This window comes from Gouania willdenowi, unplaced genomic scaffold (assembly GCF_900634775.1).
Source record: "Gouania willdenowi unplaced genomic scaffold, fGouWil2.1 scaffold_62_arrow_ctg1, whole genome shotgun sequence".
Taxonomy (NCBI): Eukaryota; Metazoa; Chordata; class Actinopteri; order Blenniiformes; family Gobiesocidae; genus Gouania; species Gouania willdenowi.
The window spans coordinates 1,118,864-1,140,315 of record NW_021145227.1 but is presented as its reverse complement, the minus strand read 5'-3'; the positions used below and the strand labels follow the sequence as shown (position 1 = coordinate 1,140,315).

Here is a 21,452-nt window from a genome sequence, read left to right as displayed (position 1 = left end):
ATGGAACTGTGGAGACTTACGGATTCAAGGCGGCCGACAGCGTCAGGCTGCTGTGACGGTTCAGGTAGAGAGGCACCAGGTGGGACAGCCACAGTGCTGTCCGCTGCAGGGGTGCTACAGCTGGCAAAAACGGACACACCAAATGTTTCCTGTCCCAAAGAGCGAGAAGAAGGCGTCGTACTCCATCCACTTGGTGGGCTTCCAGTCCGAAAATACTGAAGGTGCGTCCGTTTAATGTGGCGAAAGAAGGAGTTGAAAACTCTAAAGTCCTGTTCACATCCATCAATACCACAGTAAACCCAAAAATCCGGGCTGCGACTGTGGCTTGCATTAATGTGGCTTAGTAGGACTTTAAGACTTAGAGCAACAAAGACGAAACAAATCATACACCTCCACGCTGCCATGATGCCGAACCGTCTGTGATGCACCGTTGGCGCCAGGTTTGCTCGGCGATATTGTTGTCGCTGGCTGATGACCCTGAGGGGGAGGGGGGAGGGGGGCACTCATGCTATCATTTGTATTTATTATTTGAACACAAAATTTCTCCGAGTATATGTTATTTCATTAATTTTAAGATGGTAAATGTTTTGTTTTAAAAATCTTTTATTAACAAGCTAATGTTTACATCCTCAGTTCATGTCGGCTCATGTCCTCCAACTGTCCCACCTCAATGACGTCAGGATTTACGTTACGTCCAAGTGATTTCCCCGCTTGAGAAAAAAAAAAAAAAAATTCCCCGCTTGAGTAACGGAAGGAGGCACGTTACATTCGTGAAGGAACAGCGGCTCAAGGTCAGTAAACTTAATTGAACTTTTAATATTAGTCGCCAAAATCATATTTTAGAGCAGATTGTTGCTGTGACGGTTACCGTTTCAATTGTTTTTCACCGGGGTACTTGCTTAGCAAGCTAGGTGGTGTTAGCTCATGTGCACTTTTGCATGCTAACTAACGAGCTCTGTTTGGCTGTGTTTTTGCTAGGTAGCCTACCACGTGTTGGGCCTAATTCGTCGGGGAGCCGATGAATCTTGAATGGATATTTTTGACGATGCCACTGTATCGGTCTTGGAGGGTAAGTCACAAATAAAGTTTATATTTGATGTATAGGTGCTTTTGGCATGTAGTTTGTAGGAATAATAATAAAAGCTGATAGCTAAAGAAAACCAAATTAGTAAATTTGCTATTCATTATCTGATTTTTTGAGTAATAGCCACAGTTGCAGCTCAAATGTGCTGATTAATAATTTAAATGAATTAATTAAATTAGTTAATGTAAATAAATAAAAAAAATTAAAGGTGGGCATAGATTAATTTTTTTAATCTAGATTAATCTCACTGTAATCTTGGAGTTAATCTAGATTAATCTAGATTAAAATGACTCATTTGAATTCTCCCGAAGGCCCTCAGAATATGCGTGCTCCCCAAATAATCACTAAAAGTAGCCTAAGTCTTTGAGTTTATTAGCCCAGGGGCTCATCTCCTGTCTCCAAAATGCAAAAATATCACGGTTTCATGATATCACGGTATTATGATAGCGGTCTTTTTTTTTTTAAGAAAAAAAACTTTTCAATTGAACAGTCTCATATTTTTAAACAATATATAGAAAACAAAACAAAACAACATGTGCTTCTCAATTATTTTAGTCATGTTAGAGGAAACTAGCTGGTGTTATTCACCTTAGCAATAAAGATTGATGAAAGAAAAAAGTTGTTGATAACTTCTTTTTTTTACTGAGGTAGATATGGTTACTAGCATGCTAAAATAAATCATCATTAGCATGCTAGTTACCATATGTGCATCAGTTTAAAATAAAAACATTACAAAAGGATAGATGAAGAAGATAAGATATCTGCCAAGGTAACAAGATAATTTCACTAATACCAGACGTTAGCAAGCTCATTTCACCTCGTTCATTTCAAGACAGCATTAACTTTACCTTGAATTTAGCAACAACAGGGTGATGCTCCCTAACATGCGCTGTCATATTCCATGTAGGCTGCCACTGTTCGTTTTGAACATCGGGCGGACTTCTTCTTCCAAGCCGTGACCGTATGGCTTTTAATAGTAGCTGAAGTATTCACAAACAGCCGACTTGGTTCGCTTAGACGGTGGAAAAAGTTCCGGGGCTCGGACATCACACAACCTGCCTGTCACTCTCACAACACACGCAGGTGCGCGGGGGGGCGCCGTGCGCGGGAGGGGGGGGGGGGGGGGGCGCCGTGCGCGGGGGGAGGGGGGGGGGGGGGCGCCGTGCTGAGCCGCGCTGCAGCTTCACGGCATGAGAGACCTCTCATGCCTGACGAAACGTCACATTTAAAAAAAAGGAAAAAAGCGCTCATAACGCAGGAATTGTGACCCTTGAAACTGGTAACCGGCTAATGCCTGGACCCAGCTCCCAACTCAACTTTGAGAATAGATTAACGGCGATATTTTTTTTATCGCCGACAAGATGGCTCACGTTAACGCAGCAAGTTAACGCCGATAATGGCCCGCCTATAAAAAAAATATGACCAACACTGAACTTATGGCATAAAGGTAGCCCAATGTTTAAAGTCCAGACTTTAACATTTTTACCCTTGATTTTATTTGGGGCTGGCATCTTTGTGAGATAGGCTTATGATTATTTTCGCTGACTTTAAGGAGGCTTCATAGCACAGACAACTAGTTAAACAGTTTACAAATGTGTTGGAGCTCAGAGGGAGAGATAAATGGCACCTCTTTATGTTGCTTGGTACTGTAGCTTGGCATTGCTTCATCTTAAGGTATTTATTTGTCATATTACAGCTGCCGGTGTTGATGAGGAGGCTTTGAAAGGCCTTAGCCGGGAAGACCTGAAGGATCTTTTTCCTGGTCCTGGACATTTTCTCAGAAGAAAGAAACTTTGGGAGTTCATCAATCAAAATGTAAACACAAATTGGAATAAATAATAGTTATTAAAATTAAATTGTACCATATTTTAATGGTCCTAATGCATTTTGTTTTCATCCTACACTGAAAAAATGGCCTCATGGGGGTTGTGGAGCGTTAATGATTTTAGTTTTCACATTCGACAGCATTTTTTTATGTTTGGAAGTAAACATGATTTTGTCATTTGAAATGTTCACATTTTTGGAGGATGTTCCCTCTTTATAAAAATTATATGTCCTTGTAACACACAACGTTCACGCTTTCGCTCAAAAGCCACGCCTCCCACCTGAGAAAGTTTCAACTCTTCGCCCAAATTTTCAGCCATCTTGCCTCCCTCCCGCAAGCTGGAGCAACCTCAAGGCTAGTTTGAAAAGGTAAGTGTCTCTGAATTGTTATAAACGTTAATGGGATACAGGGAATTCTTATCATCGGCTCTGTTATTTATATTTTATATTTTCGTTGTATTTTGACTTTGCCTGCTAGAATTGCAAGCTGTAGCGCGTGGCGTGGGCTAAATGCTGGAAACCGCCAGTATTCTTATGTCAGTCAGCCACTCAAAGTTATCAAATCTATTTTTCATGTTTCTGTCAACCTTATATATTGATGTTGACCGTATATGTCGCAAATTATGTACATTACCGCACATTTGAAGGCTGTCCTTTGCGCTCGTATTTTTGAGTCAGTAAATAGACGGAGCCCATTTGTCGCGTTTGAAGCGCCAACCACCTGCACCGTTTGTCAAGTTGTGCGTTATGAGCATTTCTGAGTTTCTAATTAACCAGAAGTCCATTCCCACCGTGTGGGTGACACTAACCGGGTTAAATATTTTACCTGGCCTTGTAATAGTAGTTAGTTAGGGTTATGTAAAGTTTAAGGAAGCTGGCTTATATACTCACTAGTTTGAATGCTTTCTTTTTTTTCTTTTTTCTTTTTGTTTTCTTTTTTTTTGGTGGGGGGGAAATAAATAAAATTGTAGAATGTTATTTTTTATATTTATTTGTTCAATTATTATTTTTTACTTTTTTTAATTCGTTTGCGGGAAATTGACAAATAATATTTTACACAGCCAGTCTTATTTTACCTCATCATCATGTTTGTTAAGCCAGATATTTATCAAAAAGCTTTAGATCAGTGTTTTTCAATCTTGGAGTTGGGACCCGATGTGGGGTCACCAGGAATTTAAATGGGGTCACCTAGAATGTCTTGTACTTGATAAAAATAGCTGATAAAAAATATTTTTAAGTTTTAATAAATTATTTTTCAAATAAAAACACAACTGTATCCTATACCCTGACTTTCTCAAATAGAAAATTAGCTCATAAAGCAGGAATGATGAAAGAAAATAATAAAAAATAAAATACTGTATAAAAATATCTGAGCTGGTGCATTGTGTTACTTCTTGCAGTAATCTTAGTAGTTCTGTATTACATATTGAATAAAAAATTCTCGGAAAAAGCCTGTGGGGTCGCCAAAAATTTGTGATATTAAAATGGGGTCATGGTCCAAAGACCACTGCTCTAGATGTTAAGATGGATGTTTAAATACACTAAGCAAATATAATTGTGTATGTCCATTGTGTATATTTGTATTGTGTATATATTTTTATTGTCTGAAGTGTAGCGTGATGTTATATCTTACAGATTCCTATTTCCAGTAGAACTGGCAAATTTAGTTCAAAGTTCTCCATTGAGAGGCTCTGTAGTTGTGGTGAGTATGTCTTCTGTTATTAAAACTTAGCTCCAGTTGATAAAATGACATTGTTTCTTTTCTCTCTTTTTCAACAGTGAATGTGGCAGTGTAAACTGTGCTCGGTGGCAGTTGCAGGTAGATTGGCTTTATTAAACCACTATAAATTAAAACATCCACACCTTGGGCGTACAAGCCATTATCCGTGTACTTTTTTAGAGTGCCCTTGCACATTTAAAACATGGAATGCATTACACATTCATCACTCTCGAGATCATTCTACAAACGATAAAGCAGTAAAAGTAGTATCGATATTTATTTTGAACCTTATTTCTGACATGTGTTTATAAGGGTGGAGACGAAACCAATCGAAGACAAATCGAGGAGACCACTGTTGGCATTTACATCCGGAAACCAGACTGCAACTCTAAGCCAGGTGACATCGGCGTTGTGATCGAGGGTCAGGTGGTTTTGAGGCAGGTGGACAACTTTCCACTTGCTGTTGCTATGTTGTTTGGTTTAATTTATGCATTAAACCTCGACTACCCTCGTTACCTCAAATATACATTTGAGGTGTTTCAAAAAATCCTAATGGAGCTGGAGGGCACCACTCTTTCAAAAAAGGTTCAAGTACTCAAGAACAGACTCCATGAATGACTGAAAATGCCAATCTACCTTGGGGGGTAAAACCCAGTTTACAATGTTTAAAATGTTGCACATATTGGATGTCAGTATCGTTTACTTCACTGTTCAAAAAACTTGATGTCATGTGCTGTGATTTTTGTTTGCACTGTTCTTAACCTGTAAGTATTTAAATGTATCTGTTTGCAGAGTACTGCATCAGTTTAAATGATCCGAGTTGAAGACCTGTTTCCATGCACTGTATTGCATATTGTCATATATTTTGTTCATTCATACCTGTAGCCGTATATGGAAAGAAATGCAATGTTCATGTGCAATGTTTTCTAAGGAAAAAAAATTGTAATCCAGCATTTTTGCAATGCTTTTTTTGTTTCATGTCAATGTGTTTTTGACTGAAATCCATTTGTGGATTAAAAGTGGTTGAAGATATTTTGTTTCCATCCCTTTTTTTCTCTGAAAGATGTGATGCGTGTAGTGGCATAAGATGTGGTTGTAATTGTAGTCTTTGCAAACTAGTTTTTAGTGGTAGAAGATCATTTTTAAACTAACATAAAATATTTTATAGTTATACATTTTAAAATTAAATCTAATTTAAATGATAAAATTTGAGTTATTTAATGATAGATCTATGTTCAATTAACATATATATATTTTTAAAGCTTAACAAAATAATAATATGTTAAAACACCATGAAAAAATTATTTGAGTGTAGCGTATGTAATTCATGTAATGTGCACGTGATTTTTTTATGTTGTCAAAACATAACTTTATTTAGTGGAACCGCTTTCAATGATTTTATTATGTTGTAACAACAGTTTTCTTTTTTCAGTGCAGTTTACACACAAACGCCCCAGGGACGCGTTCACACTGATTCTGTGTCACAAAGTCACATGTGTTGGAAAAAGACACACAAACACCACTTCTACTACACATTATTTGTGTAAACATTTGTTCCTCTAAAGATGTTTATTATGAAGATGAAGCGATCATCTGTAGTTTAAAGATGTGTAGCTCTGTGGGCCTGTACTACAAAGCTGGATACGTATATCCTGGATTTATCTCCGTTAGCGGGTTTCACCTAACCAAACATTCTCTGTCAGAGAGCAGCTGCACTATGAACTGAGATATCAACTCACTCTCTTAACCCAGGTGATTTCAGCCTGGCTACGTGCACGCTCCTGTGACAGGGGTGAGAAAGGACCCCCACACTTTGTGTATAGCAGCACAACTGCTGTATGTTCCTGCTGAGGCTGTCAGCGTCACCACAGTGTATAATGAAAGTGTATAATGAATGAATGAATGATCTGATTGGTCCGTGGATACAGAAAGTGTCTGACACACACAGCCTCAATCAGCTGACTAGGCATTTTACAAAGATTATCATTCAAAAGTATTAATATTGTTCATTTTTAGTGAGTCACACATAAACCTTTTAGTTTCTGGGCAAAGATTTGTCCATAGAGACTAGAAACAAATGTAGAGACTTTATCTTGTGTTATTGGAGAGTTTTCTGATGTTTTAGAGACATAAAAAGAATATCTAAACTGTTAATTTTTCCCAAACCTGGAAGAAAATTCACAAATAGCCAAAAATCTAGAATGACTGTCAGTAAAGAAGCTTCTTTTTGACATCTTAATAAATCAGCAAGTAGGACAAATACCAATTTATTGATGAATAATCCCAGAACAATTTAGGTTAAATACTAATAATACTTACTTTGTATGTGTATGCCTTGTGTATTCAGGTGTCCAACCATCATTTTGTATCCACAGTTGTGATGGAGCTGCAGAATGTAGGTTATACTTTCATCCAAATCATTGTCTTACAATGTAGTGAATAAATCATGGACTCTGTTTATCCAAAACAATGAGAAAGGTCACAATAGACATGAAATGAAAACTGTCTGTGAAATGATCAAACCATTGTATGTAATAAAAACTCATAGACTAATAATAATGTAGCCTATTTTTAATGATCAAACATGTACATATATTAGCACACTATAGCTACAACTGTGCTTGTTTTGAGATTAATAAAACTATCCAGATAAAAGTGAAGGTCGTCATTTGGTGAATTGTTTTCATCTTTATCAGCTAAAGCTCGTAAGTCATTCACTAAAACTCTGAAATCAGCCATCTTCACTTCTTCATCTAAGCCACGCCCATCTGCTGCAACAGGAAGTGGATCTGATTGGGATGAGACTGAGGTTAGTCCCTCCTACCTCATTAGCATATGTACACAGAAATGTGGAAATAAATAAAAGTAGAAATAGATAAATACATGTAGAAATCAATTTAAGACATTGAATTATTCATGTCCCATTTATTTACCAGTTTTTATTCATTTATTCACACATTTAATTATCTATTTATTAATTTATTCCAATATTTAATTATACATGTATTTATTTATACTTTTGGCAGGTTTGGTCCTCCATACTCCCTGAGCACCAGTCAAACAAACTCATGTGCACTCCTGTTTATAGAAATACACAAAAAGAGGATTTAAAAGACATTCATAATTTAAAACTACAATTATGAATAAAAATAAAGTGTGTTTAAAGTGTTGATGAAGAAAATAGAGTACAGAGGTGTGTTCCATAAAGGAGGGTTAACAAACTCTGAGTCTATCCATAAACTCTGGGTCAACAAACCCCACGATGGGAAACTCTGTTTATCTGATTCTATTACAGCTGGTATGAAGTGGGTTAATCAACCCTGAGTATGTAAACCTTGGGTTACTTACGTGCACGCGTGCGATAAAAAGCCATCATCAATGAATCAAAGAATACTCAAACTAATCAGTCGGTGTTTGATGAATATGAGCCTGTTCTAAAGGTGTGTTCAGTCTTTAGTGACTATAGTGGCTTAAATCACCCGTAATTAGTCACATATTTTGGTCGCTTCATCACTTTATTGCTTCAGTGACGTGATGAGCGGTGAATAATATGAATAAAATGTGTCTGAGGAGACGTGTCAGCAGCATAGGATGGCTACATAGAGAGTCCTCCTGTTACACTGGATATAAAGACAGTAAATGCTGCTTCATATCACATAATTTATATTGATTTTTAATGTAATGTCGCCAGAGTCATCTCAACGTCCTAAAAAATGTCATAAAAAAATACTGAAACAGGACACGAACCCACAACCAGTCGCTTACAAGTGCAGCGTCACACTTCACTGCACCATCATACCTTCATAGATGTATGATCTACAGATTTAACTGTATAACAATATAAAACAATAATCGAGCCTTAAAGGTGGATTAATTTAAATGATCATCTCCTCCTTTATATTATCCACAGGTTTGTATTCAGTGAACTTTACTACAGACGTGTTTTAATGTAGATCAACCTCTCAGTGTCTTTCACTTAATGATCTACATCTACAATGTTATAAAGAAAAACTACCGTTTGCACAAAAAAAAAAAAAAAAAAAAACGTAAAGCAACACATTAGTAATGATGTGAACACGTCTGTGGTGTGTGATGTTACTAATGTGTTTCAGAGAAAATTCTTAAAGTTCATTAAAGTGTTCAGAAACGGTGTTCAGGTGGGCGGAGCCAGGTAAAAACCCAGGGTTTCTTTGATAAAACCTGCCAGCGACCAGGTTTAGTTCATGAACAATGTTGCTATGGTAACATACTCAGAGAATAACATACCTCACGTTTAGGAATGAGATACTCAGAGTTTCCCTCATTTGAGCCTGAATATACTCAGAGTTTGAACATAACCTGCTTTATGGAATACCACTCAGGGTGGCCTCAGGGTGGCCTCAGGGTGGCCACAATAGAAAGACAAAAAACAACAACAATTTTACACCTTAGCAGCCCACTGCTCCTCTGTGGTGGTTAAATCATAGGTTTTCAACACTGGGGTCGTGACCCCATGTGCCTGGAAATAAAATGAAGTCACCTGAATCTGAATCAGAATCAGAATCATCTTTATTGGCCAAGTGTATGTTGTACACACGAGGAATTTGACTCGGTCAACTGTGCTCTCTCCAATAGTGAAAACATTCAATAATAAACAATCAACTAGAAAAGATGATAATAAGTATAAACATAAGTATAAATATAAACAGTAGTTAGATTAGAATGTGCAAACTCGATAAAATAACAAGATAATAATAATAATAATAATAATAATAATAATAATAATAATAATAATAATAATAATAATAATAATAATAATAATATATAAAAAATAAAAAAATAAATAAAAAATAAAAAATAAAAAAAAAAAAATTAAGATAAATAGAAGGACAATAATAGAAAAGAAAGATAATAATAAAATATAATAATAATAGAAGGAAAATAGTGCAGTAGAGCATTGATAAGTAGTGCAGGAGAAATGTCTAGTGATAATAAATTAAAATATGTTTTTAAAAAAACTGATTGAAATTATGTTTTTCAATTTGATTACAGTGAATTAATTTTTTTATAAAAACAAAGAAAATAAAAAAATCCATACATCTATTTTAAAATTAAAATATGTTATAAAATAAATTAAAAAAAATAAAATAAATAAATAATAATAATAATAATTTCATTCCTTGGCAGCCCACTGCTCCTCCGGAATGGGATAAATCAGGGTTTTTCAATGTTGGGGTCGTCACCCTGTGTAGGGTCGCCTGGAAATAAAATGGAGTCACCTGAAATGTCTGGTGATAATAAAATAAAATTAAAAACGAATTCAAATTACATGTCTTATATTCTAAACTGTTTAAAAACTGTTTTTAAATAAAAATGCACATTTTAAAAATAAATTAATTATATTTTTTAGTTATAAAATGTAATTTTAAAATAATTAAATAATATATTTTTTAAAATATAATTGATTAATTTATTTTTTTATCTATTTTGCACATTTTTTTTTTCATTCAAATAAAAACGTCTAACACATGATGTCAGTATTCTAAACTTTCACTTTGTGCACTGATACTGGCTACTCTGTATTTGTAAAACTAACATGATCAAAACACTAATTTTAGAAAAATAAGTCTCCATAAATGTGTGATATAAAATGTGAACCAGTCACTGATCTGTCAGTTTATTGATGTGACTTTATTTTATGACTGTAATTGGTTCATCATGACCTTGTAACTTTTACAACTTAAACTACCTCTTTTTTTCACTTTAGAATGACATTGCAGAATTTGATCCATAGAGATGCTCTGGCCCCTTCAACGGCCTGCAGCCTATGAAGGTGAAGGTTCTAAAGGTAAAAGAGGAGGTCAGGGTGGTGTCATGGATAAAGGATAGTGGCTTCTTTTGTTTACATAAAAATGTTCCTGAAAGTTAAGTTTGATTAAAGAATCTTCTATTCAAAAAAGTCAGTCTTTACTTGGATCACAAACACTCATTGCTATGTTATCTGCGCAGCTGAACAGGTAGTAGCAGCACCAAGATTAAGGTAAATGTAGGTGAAATGAATATTATCGATATCTGTAAAAGAGAGATTTAATGAATGCAGAGTAGTCAACTGTTTTTAGAGACAATATTACATACGTACACACTAAGCATGTGGAGATTAATCGATATGAATCGGTATCTAGATATAAACATGTGCGATGCAAGTGTATGGATTCATTCAGTGACATTGGTACAATTTACGGGTGAAATCGAGATGCATCGGTCACTGCGTGCCTGCATCGGTAAAATCCATGGTTGCATCCACTTTCTCATCCATCCATCCATCCATCCATCTATTTTCTGATCCGCTTGTTCCTGTTTTCAGGGTCGCAGGCCAGTTTTTTATGATGTATTTCATTCTATCCAGTTTTTCTGAGGCACATTGAATGCATCATCAATGCTTCGAGTTTTGTTTTGAACACAGACTGAATCCAGGAAGCATGTTGGTACTGCTACAAAGTTATAACAACACGTAAATCAGACGTAGGAAGATGGTAAACTTGACCAGAATCATGTGGTTTGTAAAGAATTCTTTGCTGCTAAATCTGACACAAACTCAGAGGCTCACTATTATCAATATGGCGTTTCTGCTGTACCCCCCACCCATGTGTGTAGTTTGCGAGGGGGCAGGGAGGGCATTGGTCAAAAGTTTGCATTACAGTTTTCCCAATTTAATTAAAAGAATACAATTCTTAATATGATGTACATAATACACAAATACGTTAAGTGCCATAAAACACAGTGACAGTACTTTATACATATATAATAATGTTTGATTTAAATTGAGTTGATTTATATTGATCATGTAAATGGCAACTGAAGATACAGATGTGGAAACCAAACATTTCCTCTCTGACTTTGTCAGACTCATCAATGACTGATTATTTGGTCAAATTTATACTAGTTTTTGATGAAGTAATCAGACATAATAATGCAGTTACAGCAGAATTAAAGAAATGATGAAAAGCGGAGGAAGCAGACACAGAGAAGGACAACTCAAAGGTCCCATGTCAGGACCAAACCCCACCAACCACCGACCCAGGAGACGTGCTAACACAGAACCATGAGTTAGCATCATGTGATGAAGACTCCACAGAGAAACAGGTGTGAGCCTGTTCAACCAATTTTGTAAATGTTTGTATATTCTCTTGATTTTCTGTTTAACACTATTTTTGCTATTATTCCTACTATTACTATCTTTGATACTGTTATTGTTGTCAGTTTTCTTTTGTTTTGATTTAACCCTGATCCTGCTGGGTTTTTGTACATAATTACTGAACCAATTGTGGAAAACTCTTGATTACAAATTTTTGGCACTCAATTAACAGAGTTTTGAAAAAAAAAAAATTCAATATTCTCTCTAATTTTTTGTATTTATATTTTATATTGACCCTGTTTTTTCTTTAAATGCTGCTAGAAAAGAGGGACACACACACACACACAGACGCACCAGTGTATTTTAAGTTTAACACATGAAGACATCTGTTAAAGTAACAGTACCTCTATACACTAACAGTTGTAGTTAAGATGTGTAAATAGTTTAGAGGATTTGTTTTGCATTGTTTGCCCAAGTAAATGACTATATGTGTACCTGTTTATTTTTAATTTATCATTAAGCGTTACATTTAGGATACAACAATAAAACCTTTATTTGTCCCACAAAGAGGAAATTTACAGTGTTTCAGCAGCAGTAGATAAATAAACAGGGTAATAAACAATAGGAGATATTTACACACACATGGTCCTGTACACAGTACAGTGAGAAAGAGGGAAGATAATGGTGCATGAAGGGATATTACACAAGAAAAATATGAAAAAATGTAATTCTTAAATTGTCTTTTTTCTAATATGTTTATCTAAAGTCTAAGATTAGTTTTTTAATTCTTAATTTTTGAAGGTGAGTACAAACATGACAACAGTATAATGTACATTATAGTAAATTATTTTCCTTTTTAAAAAGCTGCATTTATTACACTTTGATTGACATAATTCAATAAATATTACTGTTTTTTATTTTCAAAAAGTGCTTACATAAGCATCTTCTGTTATTATTTTATTTGTATTTTTTTCTGCCCTTTTGAAATGTCCAGTTTGCAAACAAGAGCAAATAAAGATACTTGATGGTAGACTACATTAACTGTCACTTTTAATCTTAAAACACATATTAATACAAGAGCACATCTCAAACAAATACATAACAATTATAATGTAGTTGATAATGTAAAATAAAAACACATTTTCCTGATATGTTACAGTGAGAAAAACACAGTTGGAGGATGTGGGAACCTCTCACTTACACAGGTACAATAATCTTATTATTATCCTGCTGTGTGAGTGTGTGTGACCCAGGCTTTGTGTTGGCAACAGGTTGTGGGTTCAAGTCCAGCTCACAGCAAGGAGCACGTCTGGTGACTCTGTTAAAATACACCAGAAATATCTATATAGAGGTACAGGTGATACTGTCTATGATATTTCACTATTGCTTTTTGCATCTTTTCCTTTGTGTGAGGGAGTGTAAAAATTGTCCCCTGCCTTTGAGCAGCTAGCGCTCTACCATTTGAGCTAATTCCCCTCTCACTGAGAGGATTGGGAGTTGATGAAGTAGGTGAGTGTAGCTGCTCAACAGAACAAGAGTATTTAGTTACTTTGAAGGAGTAAACCAGGAACGCTGGTCAACACAGTGAAACTGTTCTTCCTGATGGACAAGCTTTTCCTACATGTTGGTGGATTCTGAAGAGAATTCTTCTTCTTCTAATCGTCAAATCATCTTCTTACAGAACATTCTAAGAACTGTTTATAATCTATTAGAAAAACCTTTTTACTGTGTTTTTCTTTCTAAAAGATGTATGTGTTCTTTGTGGTTATCATGACCTCTGACCTTTGTGATAATCTAAGACTAAAATCATTCTCTCTCTTCCTGTAAATGCATTTTAATTCTAAAACTTACAGTTGAATGAACTATTCCTCCTGTACAAAGTAAACACAAAAAATAAGCAATAATACCACAAATAATATTACAATAAACTAAAGCTTCCCTTCAGAAAAAAACCATTACATATATTATTGCATACACATACTTTTTGTGTTCTAAAGGGAGTGGGTGGAAGTAGAACTTATTAGTCCCACCCCTTTTCCTACATTACAGTAACAAATAATCAATTTTTAGCATCCTGTTATCAGACCATTGCTACTGTTAATGAATGTATTGTCTCATTTTTATGATTTTGATTAAATACACACGTTTTAAATTGCCTGATAATTGTGATGATCAAAGGAAGAAAATCACAGAGTAAATAAACAATGAGCACTGGAATCAATGTGTCACATTTATTTATTTTAAAACACTGAACAATAAACAGTCTAACATGCCAACAGGCAGCAGCAACATAAATCAAACATTAAACTATGGACACAATACAAAATACAACTAAACATTATTCAACAATAACAACTTCCTGAACTGTTGGTGTCCATTTTCCAGCTGACAGCAGGTTTATGTTGGAATCCTGTGCAGCCTGATCTCTGGGTTCTTCAGTCCAACACTGGAACCAGAAGGTGTCGTCACCATCCGTGTGTCGCTGGGATCTGAAGATGATTCCTGCTCCATGTCTCCATCCACACAGAGATGTGTGGATGGAGACAAACATCTTCTCATGAACTTGTTGGTGGTGATTAAGGTGAGATTTGCTCTTATAAGTTTTTCCACATGTGTCACATTTATGAGGTCTTTCTGATGAGTGGCTGGTTTGGTGACGTTTTAACTGTTGATATGTTGTAAAAACTTTGTCACACTGGTCACAGGGACACACTTCATGTCCAGTGTGAGATCTCAGGTGTTCAGTGAGGGTTTGTTTGTGTTTATATATTTTCCCACAGTGGTCACAGTGATACAACTCTGCTCTGGAGTGAGTCTGCATGTGCAGAGTTAAATGTGATCTTTGTGTAAAAGCCTTTCCACACTGTTCACATCTGTGAGCTTTGATTCCACGATGAATGAGGAGATGTCGACTGAGGTCTCCAGATTGACTAAAAGTCTTTCCACATTCATCACACATGTGAGGTTTCTCTCCATTGTGAACAAGCTGATGTTGTTTCAGGTACTGTTTCTGAGCAAAAGCTTTTCCACACTCGTCACAGATGAAGAGTTTTTCTCCAGAATGGATTCTTTGATGTACAGTGAGGTTTGATTTCTTGGTAAAGTCCTTCCCACACTGGTCACATGTATGTTTAGCTTTAACTCCAGCTTGGCTCTGCTGTTGAACTCTTTGCTCTGAAGTTTTTCTCTTAGATTTGTTTCTTTGTTGTGGCTGAGCTTCATGGTCCTGAGAGCGTTGAGGTGTCACTTTGTTCTGGCTTCCAGAGTCCTGTAGAACAGTTAGAGATTAAACACAGAGAAGGAACCAAACAAACATTTGTTTCTAAATGTGTTCCTAGAAAGAACAGTGGCTGTTAAAGATGGATCAGACATAGCATTAGGCTTCAGTAGGAGATCAACTTCAATAGAACATCCACATGGACGTCAGGAACCAAAGTTTACCAGCAGAACATTGACCAAAGCATCACTGCCTCCACAGCTCAGTGGCAGGATGGACATTAGTACTTGTCTCTTATCAAATGAAGCTTATTTACATCTTATTAAATAATGTGGAGAAAATATAAGGAGAAGTTAGACTTCAATCCACTCATTTCTCACCATATTTGCTGTCACGGCTGAGTGGTTCCACAATCCTCCATTCACCTGTAACATCAGCATGGATTCAGCTCCACCTGAAGGATAGAAGAGACACAATGAACGTGAAGGATCTAGAAATATTCATTCATCCTTTGCAGTGTTATCACTTTGAAATTGACTAAAATGATCAGTTTGTTCAGAGATCACATGATGTGGAGGAAAATATTTAGATTTTGTGGCTGAATAATTTAAATTCCCATTGATTTGTAAATGAAGGTCTTCAGAGGAAACAGTTTGACTTTGAGGTTTGACTTTGTTCTTACAGGATTAATGAACAACTTGTAATGAGCTCATGATTGGCTAATTATGGTCCTATAATATCTGTGTTAATAGAATCATAGACAGAATGACAGAATCTACCAATAAAAATAAAATCCACTGTTAAATGCAGAAAGTGACATAATGTGAATGAAACGCTGTCATCGTGAGGTAAAGGGAAATGTTAAAGGGGACCGTTCATTTGGTGCACCCCAGCACCCCTCCTGGTCCTGAGCTAAACAACATGTTGAAGCGTCCACCTGAAACACGTCTAAACTACCAAAATACTGAGCAGACCAGTTCCCACGTAACGTTTATGTGTCTGTGAAGCTACGGCCATTTCTGGTGAAGAGCTGCAGTTGTTCTGTTGTTGTGGACGAGACCAACGATGACAGGGATTGTAGAGTCTGAAACATCATAGGTTCATGATAACTTGATAGCTTCTAATACTGTACAATATTCTGCCCTCTAGTGGTGAAATAACTGATGTATTTGTTTTTGTTTAATCATTATAGTCTGGAATGATGTCATCAGGATCATTTAAATTAGTTTAATTTAAATGAAGTTGATCAAAACTTAATCAATAAACCTGATCAGATTCAGTAAACTATTGATCCCTGAGGGGAAATATGTTGATATTAATGCTGCTCTCATACATCTTTATATGACATATATAATAAAAAAAATTAACAGTTTTTGTTTAAATATAATTGTAATATATTTCTAAATAAATGAAATAAAATAAAAAAAAAAAAAATCATTTGTGTGAATAAAACAGAAAACAAAATATCCCTGAACTTATTGATTAAAGTCAGGTCATGTTCTCCACCACAGATCCTGGATCAGTACCAGTAGTGGGCGGTTAAGGAAGAATTGTTGGTAGAATCGTGCACTTTGGGTTAAAAGCATGAAACTTGGCACATAGATGGCATGAACACTACTGATTATTTTAGGATGTGGATCCACCTCAGCAACCTCCCCTAGTGGTCGTTATGGCCATTTTTCTCAAAATGGCCGTTAATTTATTGAAATACATATTGAAATCCGTAGCCGAGCTCATGCTGCTTTATAAACACGTGTCTGTTTACATGTCAATCATGGGAGAGAGCTTCCTGGAGGCGTGGCTTCTCCAGCTCAGTGCCGAGTCAAATTCGTCATCAAAGTGGGAACGCGTCATCAAAATGTAGCGAGGTGTTTGGGCTCACCCTGTAGTAAGAAAGGAGCAAATCACCCTCTAACTAACGATTGAGGGAATTAATTAAAAACTATATTTAGGACATGTGTATGAAGCCCTAATAACACTTTATCATGTTTAAAGAACAGAAAAGTTAATTTAGCCTAACATGTGCCCTTTAAATAAACATTGTTTTGTCACACTGGCTCAGCACCTAAATTTGGGTTACACACACACACACACACACACACACACACACACACACACACACACACACACACACACACACACACACACACACACACACACACCAAAAATTATCCAATTCAGACTAAATGTTCAATGTTAAAATGAACATATTTAAATATATATATATATATAATATTGAACTTATTTTTCAAGGACAAATGTTTTTAATAAATAAAACCAGAGTAAACATATTTTCTAATGATAATCTGTACTTCTTTAAGGAAATCTATTCCTTCAATAACTACAGTGTTCTTTCATCCTAGCAGATTAAAATGAATCCTCATATTATGTCTGTAAATTGTGTCTTACCTGTAGCAGCCATTCCTCACTCAGGTCTTTACTATTTAATCTTTCAAACTTCACAAAAATGTTTGTTTTACTTTTTGATCCAAAGACACTCAGAGATATTTTACTACTGAACCACTTGTAGTGAGAAGCAACTGAAGATTTAGTTTTGTTTGGTTCTCTTTCATCTTGCTGCCACGGCAACCGTTCACTTTCAAGTAATGTCAACAAACTGTTTCTTAAATTGTACATGTATACATACAGTGTGAACAAATTTAGTTATTGTATTTAAATACTATACTGAACTAATATTTTTAAGTATATGTACTTTACTTGAGTATATTTATATTTTTACACTACATTTCTATTGATGCCCTTATTATTACTCTGAACTTTTTCTCTCCTGTCAGCTTAGTTTTTTGAAATAGCTTAATTTCTGATAATAAATAGTTTCAGTTGATTCTCATATGGGTTATCCCAGTTCTATAATACATTTAGTCTGTCACACTCATCAATGCATTCACTATTTCAACACTAAGACCCACACAAACATGGAAATCACATCTTGTTCTGTCACTTCTAAAGTTTGGGTTCAAATAAAAATAGTAGGCCTGTAAATCTGATTCATATGTGAAGTCCTGTCTCTGCATTGACTGCATGTGTAGGACATCCTCATTTTCTGTTGGTACACTCACAGTATGAGCCATGTTACTTTTTACAGTAAAAACATATTAAGTAGTAATAAATAGTCTGAAGCTCCTCCTGATATATCACATCTATTCTGTAAATATTGAAGTCAAACACCCTTATTTTATGTATTACACACACACACCTTTGGCTCTGAAAGCTCTCAAACTGCTTCAAACACTATCATCTACATAAGATATTAAACTTATTTTTGAAGGAAAATATTTTTAAAATATTATAACCAAAGTTAATGTATTTTCTAAAGATAATCCATACTTTTATATATTTATTTATTGAAATAAAATCTAGTGATTTCTTCAATGACTACAGTGTTCTTTCATCCTAGCAGATTAAAATGAATCCTCATATTATGTCTGTAAATTGTGTCTTACCTGTAGCAGCCATTCCTCACTCAGGTCTTTACTATTTAACCTTTCAAACTTCACAAAAATGTTTGTTTTACTTTTTGATACAAAGACACTCAGAGATATTTTACTACTGAACCACTTGTAGTGAGAAGCAACTGAAGATTTAGTTTTGTTTGGTTCTCTTTCATCTTGCTGCCACGGCAACCGTTCACTTTCAAGTAATGTCAACAAACTGTTTCCTATGTTGTACATGTATACATACAGTGTGAACAAATTTAGTTAATGTACTGACATTTTACTTGAGTATTATTTTTAGGGGATAATTTTACATTTCCACTGATGTCATTATTACTCAGTACTTTTATTTATTCAATCAGCTTCGTTTTTTTTTTTTTTTTGTCACTGGCCACGTTTACATTTGAGCTTTAATTCCTCTTTAATTCAGAATAAAAGTTAAATCATCTTTAAACTGACCTTGTAAACATTTAATTCCTAATGTAAATTTAATTCCAAATTAAACTTAAATCTGAATTAGGTGGCTGGTTTATTCCAATTTCAATTCTGAATTAAATAATTCCTCTATCTTGTAAACACTTAATTCTGCTTTAATTTAATCCACTTAAACACTGTAATTAACTAGTATTTTCATTATGTACTTTATATGAGTATTATTTTGGGGGATAAGGTTTGGTTGGAGGAGATGATGACACTACCTTTTCTGGGTTCATATCATTTGGAACATGATTAATAACTATAGTTTGTCAGATTAATGCATTAGGTATTATCATTGTTGTACATAGACGGATCACAATTACATACATTAGGAACAAAAGTTTAAAGATCATTTTATTTGCTATCACAGTTTTTTTAATACTTGTGGTACTTTTACTTTAACAGATTTAAGGATTCTAAACTGTCCAAAGTTTCTGTAGCCCAGTAAAAAAAAAAGCTTGGGTGTTAATAAATGTTAGAAGATGTTCACTGATTAAGGAGGTTATTTGTTTTATTAATCTCTGAACATTTGAAAACATGTGTATTTTTCTGTTACTTGAAAAGGAATGTTTATTTTTGTATGTAAACTAAACCAATTGTATAAGGCGAAGAATATGTTTTGTTTGGTTTGAAGAGTATATGTGTAGTGACCAAAAGTGACCAGAGGAGGTGCTGTGGAGGAAATGAAGAGCCACGGAAGGTGTAGAGAGAAGAAGAGGAATGGAGAAAGAAGAGAAAGAAAAGGAGACAGAGCAGATAAAGTTGAGAGAGAAAAGAAAAAAGGAAGTCCATGTTCAGAGTTCATGTTTTAGAGGACCAGCCACACAGAAGAGGACGTGAGATTGTCAACCCGACACAGTCTACTGAGCGGACTCTGTGTGAGAGTTGTACGTCAGACCGACGGATGAACATTAGCCTGTTAGCATTTAGCTTAGCTTGTCCAGCAGAGTGATTCAGTGCTACGGCGTCAATCAGCCATCCACCTGTCCTGCTCGGGAAACGAGAGGAGAAACTAGGCTGGTGTGGTGTGAAGTGGACTGCTGCTGTCGGAGAGAGGATTTTCACCGTTGGAGGAGCTAACACCACGTGGAGAGTTTGGACCTTGAATGCACCACGGAGATCCGCCATTTTCCATCAGTGTGGAAGTGAGGGGAGGAGAACACCCTGAAATACAGGCCTGAACTTGTTTTATTTTTATATGCTGGCTTTTTCAGGGTTTATTTTGTTTTATTTTATTACAGTGGGTCCACATTTTGTGAGTGTTTTATTTTTACCTTACCTAAATCTTTGATTGTCTAAACAGTGATTTTTTTTATGTTTGGTTAATTCAAAAAGAAAATAATAACTTTGATATAAAGCATTATTAATCCCTACTTTTGGTATTTATTATAAGTGGTGAAATATTTAATGGGCATGTGTTTTTCCTGTTTCTATTTTATCTTAATAAATCTGCGGTTGGGATAGGCTAATTAAAAATTCAATACTATTTATTAAAGAGTCCCAGAGCCTTGCTCAAAGAATTAGAGGGAGCAAGAGCGCTACATTTCCATTGTTCTTTTGTCTTATACTCCATGTAAAGAGGTCTTTTATTAGTCTATTTTCTTTTTAAAGTGGTGCCATTTTTGTGGCTTTAGACTTCAGTTACATTTATGTATAAAATATCTTCCCTACATTATAAACAAATTAAAAATATAACTATTTTTTTTATATTTTCTGTTTCCACTTGATCCAGAATAATAATAATAATTCTCAACAAGAATTGTTGATTGATTTGTCACATGACTGCTACAGGGTTTGAGTTTATTTTATTTAGTTTCACATCTACCTGTAGCTCTTTGTTTTTTAGACTGATGACAACTTGTTTGTAGTTTTATTTCAGCAAGTTTCACTTTTACAGTTACAGTTGTGGACCTTTGTAAGTGAATACACTAGTTACATTACAACAACCAAATGAAACTGTATCAACTAAGTGAATTCATAAAAATGGCCTGTGTAAAGGCTTTTTCAAATGAAAAAATTGTTGAGCAAAAAATAAACACAGAAAATCTGCTCACCGGGACTCGAACTCGCAACCCTGGGCATGAAAATCCAAAATATTCCATAGGACAGTAGTTTCCAAACTTTTCACAGTTGAAAACACCTTCAGACTTTGAACCTAAAGCCATGTACCCCCTACTCCTCCACACTTAAAAAACATCATAATGTAATGTCATATACAGTTTAGCCCTACAAGGGAATTTTTCACTGAATTTGACCTGTTGAGGAATAATATATAATGGAAAAAAAATAACAATAATCTGTTAGCACATAAGAAAACATCTTATTCAGAATTATCACTTGTTTGATTTATCTAATCATTTAGCCTACTGGTATTTTTAGAAATAAATCTATTTCCTCTTTGTTTTAGAAAAATAAGTCGACCAAACATTTGTTATGTAAATTTGTTGTTATGTTGCTGCTGTTTTTTTATCCTGCAATACGAGCCAATGCAACCACATTTTGTTATCTGTACTGTAAAGTTTAAGTTTGAATGACAATAAAGAAAGTCTAAGTCTTGATTG

At 35.1% G+C, this 21,452-nt stretch overlaps 1 long non-coding RNA gene across 1 annotated transcript; it reads left to right on the top strand.

Annotated features, from left to right (window-relative positions):
• The first annotated feature begins 3,058 nt into the window (after window positions 1-3,058).
• LOC114460715 (uncharacterized) lies at window positions 3,059-5,061 on the top strand. Its single transcript, XR_003673710.1, has 4 exons — window positions 3,059-3,277; window positions 4,544-4,610; window positions 4,688-4,727; window positions 4,941-5,061. It is a non-coding gene; the product is annotated as an uncharacterized LOC114460715 (long non-coding RNA).
• Window positions 5,062-21,452: the final 16,391 nt, after the last annotated feature.